This window comes from Cygnus olor, chromosome 5 (assembly GCF_009769625.2).
Source record: "Cygnus olor isolate bCygOlo1 chromosome 5, bCygOlo1.pri.v2, whole genome shotgun sequence".
Taxonomy (NCBI): domain Eukaryota; kingdom Metazoa; phylum Chordata; class Aves; order Anseriformes; family Anatidae; genus Cygnus; species Cygnus olor.
In genome coordinates, this window is record NC_049173.1 from 48,492,149 (window position 1) to 48,502,988 (window position 10,840).

General features: G+C 42.5%; 1 long non-coding RNA gene across 1 annotated transcript; it reads left to right on the top strand.

Annotated features, from left to right (window-relative positions):
• The first annotated feature begins 2,665 nt into the window (after positions 1-2,665).
• LOC121070729 lies at positions 2,666-10,840 on the top strand. The gene is made up of 4 exons (XR_005820181.1): positions 2,666-2,842; positions 3,321-3,417; positions 3,926-4,007; positions 9,076-10,840. It is a non-coding gene; the product is annotated as an uncharacterized LOC121070729 (long non-coding RNA).

The following is a 10,840-nucleotide window of genomic DNA, read 5'->3' on the forward strand; positions in this document are numbered from 1 at the left end:
CTTCCTTCTTCAGTCCCATTTTTTGTTTCCCTCAAGGTGCCTGAACAACCGCAGTAATTTTGGCGAAGCAAGAGATTAGCCTTGGGTACAGGGGGGAAAGCCTCAAAGGGAAAGAAGGACTTGCACTGTACGTGGGCTCACATGCATGCTGTGTATCATCAGGTGACACTATCATCAGCATTATGGGGATTAAGTCTGGGGAGTGTATTTGTGTGTTGCCTCACCTAATGGAGAAGGTTTTGACCTCTAATTGAAGCTACTGATCTCATTATCACCATGTGGCAAGAAGTTCTCTGCTAGATTGATCTAATACTTTGTCAAGCATATGTAGGTAGCAGTGTTATGACTGTACTATTGCTACTATGAGATTAGACATATTAAATTCTTGAAGTTTTAAGATCGCTCTTATTCATCAGTAGTAATTGCTCAAGCTAGCTGAAACACTTGCTTCTGGAGAAAAACACCCTAAACTCTCTGAATTCATCATCAGAGCGGCTGGCACAGCCCTCCTTGTGGGTAACTAATGCAAGAAGAAAGTGAGCCCCATTAATTTCTGTTAATGGATGCCTTCCTGAGTCACCGTCTGACTTTGGGTGAGCTATTTGCTTTCCTGACACCTTGAATCCATCACACCTCGGCACAGTGCAGTTGTCGCTCCTCAGCATGCCTGGTCTTCAGCTGATGGAAGGCAGCAGTGGCACTGATTTTATTCATTGCCTGATCGATCGATGTTTTTACACTTCTGAAGGTCATTCTTCTAAATTAATTACGGTTAAGCACGTAGTAAGAACACTCAATGAATTGTTTCTATATATAAATGTTTTATATTATAGTATTTTCTTTGTCTATTTCTGCAATAATTACTAGTGACAACAAGGAGAGAAGACCATGGCTTGAAAGGTGGTTATGTAGGAGGTGGGGAAGCTCCCGTAGAAGCGAGATACCTTTTATTGTACCCTGTGTGCTGGGCTTCCTCCATCCCTTATGAGTGCTTCCCTCACCATGCTGCCTTCAGGCCCGGGCAGCGTGCAGGGTTAGCCCAGCACAGGCATGCCAAGAGCCTGCACAGCTCTGCCAGAGCATTTCTCGGATGCATTTTATCAACCTTCTTCTTAAGCTGCTGCTTTATTTTTAGTCTGCACAGATGGCAGGCTTAAGAGGATGGTGAAGAATGCTCCTGCATTCCATTTATTTTCTGTAAAGCCTTCGAGCTGTGGAGTGCTTTGCTGTGTTTTGTTTTTGTTTTTATGTGCAATGGGCCATTTCCAACGCATTAATTCTGACTAGCTTGTCAATAGCAAGAGTCAACCTAACCAGGTTTTGACTTCTACCAAGGATGGGGAGTGGGAAGCAAGGGCATCACAAAGCAAAGCAGAAGGAAGTTCCTTAGAAGAGGGGCTTTGGCTTGAACAAGTGAGTAGCAGAAGTGTCGCTGTGCGTACCAGCAACATTTTATATTGTACAAGGGCTGTGTGTCCTCTGCAGCCTTTCCTGAACCCAGAAGGGTGACAGTCATGGTAATCTCAGCACAAGTTTTCAAGTCCCTTGACTTGAAAACCAAGAGCCACGCAACTGCCTGCAAAAACACACAGTGAATGATGGCAGCAACTGCACCAACTAGAGGAGGAATTTCCTGAAATGTACCATCCCTAAGTACACCCACATAAAAGTAGCACACTGGCTCCTTGTGAGGGGCAAGAGCAGCTGCCATCTCATGTAGGTAGTGCACACCTTGCTGCAGGCTTTCTGCGTTGCACAAGGGTGTGGAGCCTTCATGTCTGGAGGCATGTTGCTTGGTTTTTACTAAATTTGGAGATGCTTCCTCAAATTCTATTCACGTTGAGCACACTGCTTCTACAGAGCTTTACAGACACAGCTGTGAAGTCAGTTGGTGAGAGGGAAATTAACGTACGAGTCCATGGAAAGAGGAAAAAAACAAAAATCGATCTCAAGTGCGTAATGCTGAGTGTGTGGAGTAGTGGCCTGGACATCATCCAGAAAGGGAATTGGAATTGATTAAAATAGCTTTCCTTGACGCATTTGTCCCAGACTCTGGAAAGCTCTGGCAGAAAAGGGGCACTGCATCTCCCACTGCCCGGCCTGCCAGGGAGCCTCGAAGGGTCACGAGGTGGCACACGATAGCTTTCCCCAAAAGCCAGCATGAGGTGGCACTCGATAGCTTTCCCCAAAAGCCAGCTTGTACTGTGTAAAAGCAGCCCCTTGCCTGCCCTCAGGTGGGGCATGGTGAGAACCTGCTCTACGGCGGATCTTCCGTGTGGATTAATGGGCTACCCAGGTGGCTGCGCTGCCAGAGGGAAGGAAAGCATAAAGCTGGGGCAAAAGGTGTGGCTAAAGGCACATCAGGAGCTGGGGGATTGCTGAAAGACTTACTGACTTGATGCTTTTAAACGCATCGTGAGGCCTATGATTGCAAAATCCTCAGACAAATTATACTGTTTGCTTTCTGGCCCATTTTGGCGATGAGGTCAAAGAGGCTAAATAATATTACATTTGCCAACACTAGTTATAAAGATGTCAGGTAAAAAGCTTTATAGTTTTTATTAAGAGCAATTTCCCTCACCATTTGGAGCCTAGTAAAGCTGCCAGTGAATGATTATTAAAACCTTTTAACTGGATAAAGAAATATTTTGCTTCAGTAATTAGAGATGAAGCTAGGGAACCGTTGAATGCATGACCTTGTGCTGGAGGCACGGAGGCAGGGGCTCAAGCACGACACCAGCCTGCGGCCCACTGCTGTGGTGTTCCTGTGGGGCACAGGCCTCTCTTCCTCTCCTATCTGGCCTCCCTGCTTGTGTTTAGAAGGAAATGGTCCATTTCAAAGGTTTCAGACACACATTTTCCATTTCAAGCTTATTTTACCACTGTGAATCTGAACTATATGTATAATGCAGGTACACGTGTGTGTGTATATATATGAGTGTTCATGTGCCTGGTGTGGGTGTGACACAAGGAGCCACGACGCGCAGGCCCGTGCTGCCACCTCGCAGGCCATGTCCCATCGCTTGTGGTGATACTGCCTCACCCTGCGGGACGCGGGCAGTGGGTAGGACTGGCTACAGTCATAGACAGGTTTCTCTTGTGAACAGCCTTCAGGTGGTCAGATGTGGAGGCCAGAACAGCTCTTGGGCTGTGTGGAAAGCTTGGCCTGGGTGCACCAGTGTGCAGCGGGGCCATGAATTGCATGGACACCCTCTCTCGCTATCAGGGCATGGCCATCGCAGCTCCTGGTGTTGCTGGTATGGCACTTAACTAAAAGAGAAGCATTTATCAATGTGCTTGACCTGTTTCCTTCTTTGAAGGGTTGGGCCCGTTGCTTCTCCAGATGCTCACTTACATCTGCCCACTTCTGAGTTGAAAGCGCTCCTGGTATATGCAGATGCTGTTACAGCTCTTTGGGTGAGTGTTTGAGCTGCATATCTTTTTTCTGGTTGTCCTCCCCATTTTCCTGTTGTGATCTACATATTTTAGGATTGCCAGATCACTGCTGGGTAATACCATTGTGAGGGAAAACTCAGGCCAGACAGCCCTACTCATGATTGTTCAAATGCATTTCACCTTTTCTAAGCACTGTTGGCCACCCTGGTAGTTGCTAAATCTGTAAGAAAGTATTTTGGATCAGATTTAGGTCTTTCTACAGTACTCTATGACAAGCAGTTGCTGTAAGTGAAAGTGCTGTCATGGTATTTTGTAAGGAAGGCCCAGAGCCTTGCACTTAATGTAAAAGATCTAAATTTAAAGGCCTAGGTTTTCTAGAATAAGGCCTACAGTGCAGTTGCCTAATACCAGTAATTAATGGCCCTTTTTTTGAAAGCAAAACATATGATAAACTAAAATTCAGGCAGGTCATTAGAAGTGCAAATACATTCCTAAAATTTTGTTTGGTGTTTTGTTCAATCTTGAACAGGAACTACAGTTTGCTGAAACTTTGGAAAAGGACAAGTAGATGCTGAATATCAGATCCAGAGCGAAGGAGCAGGCATTCATGGGTAGGTTCATTCCCTCAGCAAGCAATGCTGGAGCTCTCATACTTCCTATTAGAAACCCAGAAAAGCCAAGCTACCATCTCTTAATGAAGCTGAGCTCTTTTACATGCCAAATCTCCTAATATTCCCTTGCCATGCTGGGAAATACCAAGAGAGCACAGTTCTTTCCCCAGGACATGTTTTTCAGATCTGTTGGGCCCCCTCGCCTTAAGTGTGTTGTTCCATGCCCTAGCTCATCTGCTTACTAATTTTCTTCAACGATATATGTTTATTTAACCTACATGGTACTGGGTAGATACATGCTCATTACCATGTGTACTACTTCTGCTCTAGCATTGTTATTAATGTTGCTATTAGTCAAGCTTACGTGTTCCTCTGTGTCAAACAGCCCTGGACATTGGCCTGCACACATTCCAGCCTACTAAGCATTAGTAGCTTTATGCTCAAATTCAAGATCAATTTCTATTCCCAGGAACACAGAGTGCTATTACCATTTCTGGTAAAATGTAAACTACTGCATGTATCATCTTACCCTCAACTATTTATGCCAGCAAGAAAAAATCTTGATTAACTAAACCTCTTAGGGCTCTGGCACCCTTACATTTGCACAACAGTGCAGGAAACCTTAATGTGGTCAACAAAGCCCTCATAAAAATAAAGGTGACCAAAATCTTCCTTAATGTAGTAATATAAGAACTCAAATACAGGCTGGTAGTATTCCAAGTTTATAATAATATTTCTCTACTAAATATTGGTGTTATTTCCTTTGCAATCTGGAAACAAATTCTCCAGTGAGCTTGTTCTACCTGATTCTATTGCTTTTAAAATTGCATTATTGCTAATTTGCACTTGAATAACCTTTTTCTTCTGTAAACCTTAGATGTTAGTTTTGGCCTTCGGCTTTTCAAGCTGAAAACTATGCATTGATACAAACTCAAATGTTCTTACAGTGAAGTTGTAAATATCCATATCATGAAGGAAAATGCTCTTTATATCAAAGGACTCTAAACATATTAGAAATGGTTGATTAAGTCCCGCCCTTTATTAACCCTGATGCATAAACACTGCTGTTCTAACATCTGCTTCTGATTTTAATAGTTAGGCATATATGACTAGAAATATCCACCCTTACCAAATTAAGATCAAGAATCGTGGGCAGTAGCAGTACCTACTAGCCGAGGTAGTACGCAAAAATGACAAACGACGATTCAAGTCAGGAACTGAGCACTCTACGTGCACTCACAAAGAAAGCAGAAGCAAGGGGTTACGCCCAGCAGATCTTGGCTGCAGACCCAGCACTCCCAGTCTGGACAACTCTGTCCATTGCTCTGCATCACATGCACTCTGTGAACAGCATCTCCCTGCACACACAGGCTGTGGTTGTCCCGCTGCCTGGGGCAGTCTCCAGGTTCCCCATAACTCCTGGGCAGGCAGCAGGAAGGGTGGCTGTGCACAGGCTTCGCTCTGCCTATGCCCTGGCACACTGAGGAGCCTGCGACACCACAGGCTCAGCTCAGGAGAGTTCCCCCATCACTTATACCTATTGTTAAAATTAGCTAACTTTCAGAATGAATATATGTATATATTTTAATGATAATATATGATAATAATACTTTGCCACCACACCTTACCACGCAGAATGCACATATTTTCCCTGAATATAAATGTCTTAGCTGTGCCTGGAAGAATTCACTCATGCACGCTATTTTTGCCAGATCCTCTGTTAGCCAATGCGTTTGTGGTTTTGTTTGTTTGTTGTTTAAAAAGTTTTGTTTGGAAGCAATCATGGAAACGTACTTAATGTGAAGTAGAGAGCAGTAGATGAAAAATGAGGAATACCCAGGAAGTGCAAGAGCTTAGTCAGGAAAAAGAAACTGTCCTGAGTAAAAAAGGGCTGGTGACCGCTGACCAGCTGGTGACAGGCGTGTGTCCTCTTTGAGTGTTTCCACCTTCCTCTTCATCAGCGCAAGCAGGCATCAGCCACCTGCCTGCACCTGTACTCACCTGCATCCCCATGCAATCCTGTCCTGGGTGAAAAAGGCGTTCAAATGCCCCCCAAAACATTACAGAGAGATCTGCACAGCCGTGACGCACAGTTGCTCTTGGTGTGCTGCAGGAAAATGCGACCCAGCAAGCCAATGCTTGCCCCATCCCAGCTGCAGGAGAGGCCACGGTGCCTTCAGGAGGCTCAGGGTTACAGTGCTGCTCTTCCCACCTGGATTTAACCAGCACAGCCTCTCTGGGAATTGCCTGCATGGGGTGACTCCTCCTCTGCTCTGCCCGAGGCAGATCACCAGCCCAGCCCTCCAGCAGGGATTAGTCTCGCAGACAGACCAGAAGGAGCTTGTTTTATTCTGCGGGAGAAATTCTTCGAGCTTCCATTTAATGTTCAAGGAGAAAACTTACTCTCAAAAGAAACCCAAGAGTCTCAGATAATTGAAGCACTGAAAGCACAAGTTTTACCTATACGAGCAAATACCATGAGATATTGTTATTATCCAGCTGGATGGCCACCCTGATAAGCATTAAGGGGGCGTGAATCATCCACAATCACGTCTTGGTTTCTGCTCATTTCTTAATACTGTTTTTGCCTCACCAATCTCCAAAAAACCATTCTTCATAGCATGTTACCACAGTTCAATAGGTAAGGTCTCCTTCCCTATCTGATGGAGCATCCTTTGGTTAGTAAGCTTCCTTCATCTGTTATTTAATGGTGGAAAATAGTATGAAAATCAACATTTTTGCTAAAAATTGTTTCAGGCTTTATAGAAATTGCTACAAATTGCCTGTTATCCTTGCATATGAGCTGAAATAAAACCCTGAGCCTAGTACTTTCCCTAATAAGGTTTATTCTAATGTGAAGGAAGGGGGTGGCATGAGCTAGCACCAGACTGCTTGGGAAAAAAAAAAGTAAGAAAAAAGTGTTGAAGCAAGGTAGATAGACAGGCCGTAAGTGAGAATCCTTTCTCTTAAATGCTGCAAGGAAGGGACAGGGCATTACCAGTGCCAGAGCTCTGAGCCCAGCTCTTCTGGAGGGAGAGGTGAGAAATGTCCCAGGCCGTGGTCCTCCTCTTCTGTGAGCTCAAATGAGCCCCACAACTAAAACACAGCCAGGCAATGAACGTAAAGGTGGGGGCAGGCTGAAAATAACTCTGGATGGGGCCAGGTGCCTCTGTTTGGGGCACCCCCTGTCTGGATAACATGAAGTTTCTCTCTGATTCAGGTGACACAAATTTGGGTGTTTGCTTCCTAGTTTGTTGTTGTTGTTGTTTTTTAACTATTTTTTATCTTTCCTGAGCCAGACCATTGCCAGTACATGGCTGCCTTCCTTGAAATTTATGAACACTGAAGCCTTGTGTTAGGTTTTGCATCTTCCAGGTGTGTATCCTGGCCTTTGTTTCTTCGTTCTGGTGTTTCATCCAGTACTCCAGTATTAATCCAATTATTATTATTTCTAATGTAAAATATGTGATAGGCTCCTGTAGCATGGGCCAGAACTGTAATCTTCCCAGCTGTGAATTCCTCATGTCCCACCCATCTCTCGATGCCTGAAACTCATCTTGTGTCACCAGCCCTGCCATGCTGCTCCAGGTCATTCAAAACCCTACAAACCACGGGCTTGCTGCAGAAGGCAGCATCCCTCCTCGCATACAGCCAGCGCCTGAGTCCCAGGGTGAACCCAGGCAAACCTCGTGCCCCAAGAAATAGCACAGGACGTCTGCTGACTTCACAACCTCTGGTGAACGCCCATACTCTCCCTTGTAGGAGGTGATGCCGCAGCCCCACTCTTGCCATTGTTGCGACGTTCTCCCAGTTTCCAACCTGAATTTATTCGTCGCCAATTGGTAACATCTCCTAGCACTGACGTTCCTTTTAGTTACAATCCCTCTCCTGGCTGTTCACCCACTCATGTGAGTGGGAAAAGCAGACATCTCATTTCAGCCTTCTATTTGCTTGGTTAAATAGACCGAGTCATAAAAATCTGCTGCAAGCGCCTGCTGCTAGCACCTCGCCAGCAGCTGTGTCCCACACCTATCCTGGCAGCATCAACAGCAGACAGAGCTCTCTGGAGTGCCCTCAACCCCCTCATACAATAGGTCCTCAGTCCTCCTTGAAAATGCCTTCCTTTCTTCAGGACCATGCATTACGTATGCCTTCATCGAGGCAAAGTTTTCTCTTCCTTTCTGCCACCTCCAACAGAGTAGTCCCATGTACTCAAGGCAAGGATTACGTACGCTGCGCTTTGTTCAAGCACATCTTTCCTGTTGCCGTTGCGCTGATCTTTCAAGTGTATAAGATGCTATTTGATATAAAGATCTTCCCTGTGAATAAACCAGCCATCTCATCAGCACAAGCAGTTAATACATGGTTTTAGCTCAGTGACTTTTCTTTAAAGGGTTGAAGTCTGCCTGATGGTATTAAGGCATTATAAAAACACTCTCTTGAGTGAGGAAATGTCCAGAAATGATGTCTAAAAGGCAAGGTGTATAAATGCTCTGCTCTGAATATACACCGTCAGTGCAGAATTCTTCTCTGCAAGAAAACTTCTTTTCTAAAAATTGCAAAGCATCTTCTGGAAATCACCTACCCTTGCTTTGGGTACTCTCTATATTGCAGAACATGACCATTATTAGAGATTTCAGATATTTTATGTACAACTGGACACAGAGCTCATATTCAACCATGTTCAGATGATAAAGAAATTATTTTTGTGTATTTTTCAGCACTGCATGTGGAGTAGTAAGTAAACAACACTTCAAATTCTGTTTTGGTCACCTTTCTATTTGTTCTCCGCTAAAAGAGGTTTCAACTTCTCACTTTGACTTTGTCCTTGCACAGCTTGAAAGAGCTGATATTGGGTTCAAACGAGACCTCAAAACACACCAACAAGGTCAAATCAAAAAGAAAGAAAAATGAAAGACATCATTGCAATAGTTCCTCACTGATTATATATATATTTTAATGGAGTGCCAAACTTGGCAGTTCTCAAAATCCATTATGGACAAATGAGAGCTCATTCAGGGAGCCATGAATTTTTTACAGCCTTGTAACAATGCTATGTTTCCCTCAGGATTTGTTTTGAAGAAGAACATCCTTAAGAAAATGAATCAAAGGCTTCAGAAGGCTGTGCAGCAGAGAGGTTACCTTTTATCTCCCCCAAACCTCCTTTTCAGCTATTTCAAGACTTTCATAAGTTTTAAGAAATTGCTTTAAAATGTTTTTAAGTATGTAAGGAAACTAGGAGATTAGAGACAATTAAATAATGCATAAATATCAGTGGAAAATAACCCATTAAAACATGAATTACATTTTGAGTTTTCTGTATATTGTATTCTCTTCAGATTTTCAAAGCAAAAAGGTACACTGCAACATTTATTCCAATACATTTTTAAGCACATGCAACACTGGTGTCCTATTTGTACATTGATTTCTAATGCTGTCCAAGAACCTTTACATTAAAAGCATACAAGAACTCACACACACGTGCATGTATTCCTTCTAGCATCAGTTGTGAAGAAAACTTAAATTTTTCCTTGAGAAACCAAATGTCAGTTCTGCAAGTACATTTGATTAATAATCCTCCAGCTATTCTGAACTAATTCCTAATCTAAAAGCCTCGCAGTCATTTGCAGTTTGGATCTGAAATAGTTGTTGTTCATCGGATTGCAATGTTTGATTGAAATTGTTCAAAACAGTCCAAGTTTGCAGCACTAAAGACAAAAAATACATTCTTATTTAAAAACATGCTCAATGCAGATGAAGGATCACATGGAGATGCTAACATTTAAAACATAAAATTGCTAAAACACAACCACATATAGACTAGAAAACGTTGCAGTTCTTTAAAGGTTTCTCATTCATTGAATAATTCATAAAATTATACAGTCAGCCTTTTTTTCTGACTTAAATATTTAGGCCAACTTACAATAATAATAATAAAAAGCTAAAATGACTCCTTGTAAAAGAATGACGATTGTTTAAAATAAATACATATTTTAAGATATTGCTCTGAGACTATGTCCATCACATTCCACTAGATGTCAGCGTTAGAACCAGCTTCTTCAGACTTTACAGAATGAGTCCACTGCATTTGTTTTTGTTACCTTGTCTTTGATACACAGTACATGTCAACTACATTAATAACTAAGCGTATATTTATGGTAGTAAATTGAACCAAAAATAACAGTCTCATTTCATTGACCCTCCACTCACCCCTACCATTTACTGGATTTGAACAAAGGTCTTCAAATCAGTTTCATGATGACAATAGTGTTTTTAAGTGAGATGTAAATCATTTCAGTTTTTCTAACTACTTCTCCTAATGCAGAGATATGGGCTTCTCACTTTAGAAGACAGCACAATGAGCTCTTTTTGTCAGATACTGTAATTCCTGGAAGATAAAGCTCTTTGTGTTAAATACAGTGTAGTTGATCTATGTTGAAAATTATAAGGCACGTGCTTTATTATTATTATTTTTTAATCCCATGTCCTGAAGTACTGTTACTATCTTGCTATTCTGGATGTTCCATCATAGTTACTGTTTTTTTTTCATGGTTTTGGACACAAGGAATGAAAGACCATGAAATGCATGAAAATACAAAAAACAAGAACAAGACAAAACACAACAATGTACACTACCACAGCAATGAGCAAATCTTCTCATTTCTTTGACCAACAAAGCATTGACAACTGCAAAGCACTCTTGGTTTTGCTCTGTAAATACCTGACTTTATTTAGATATACAGGTGTTTATCACTAGATTGCCACAGTAGCTGAAATAAAACAAAGGCTGTTTCCTTTTCTTTTTTTTTTCTTTCTGCTATGTTTCTTAACAA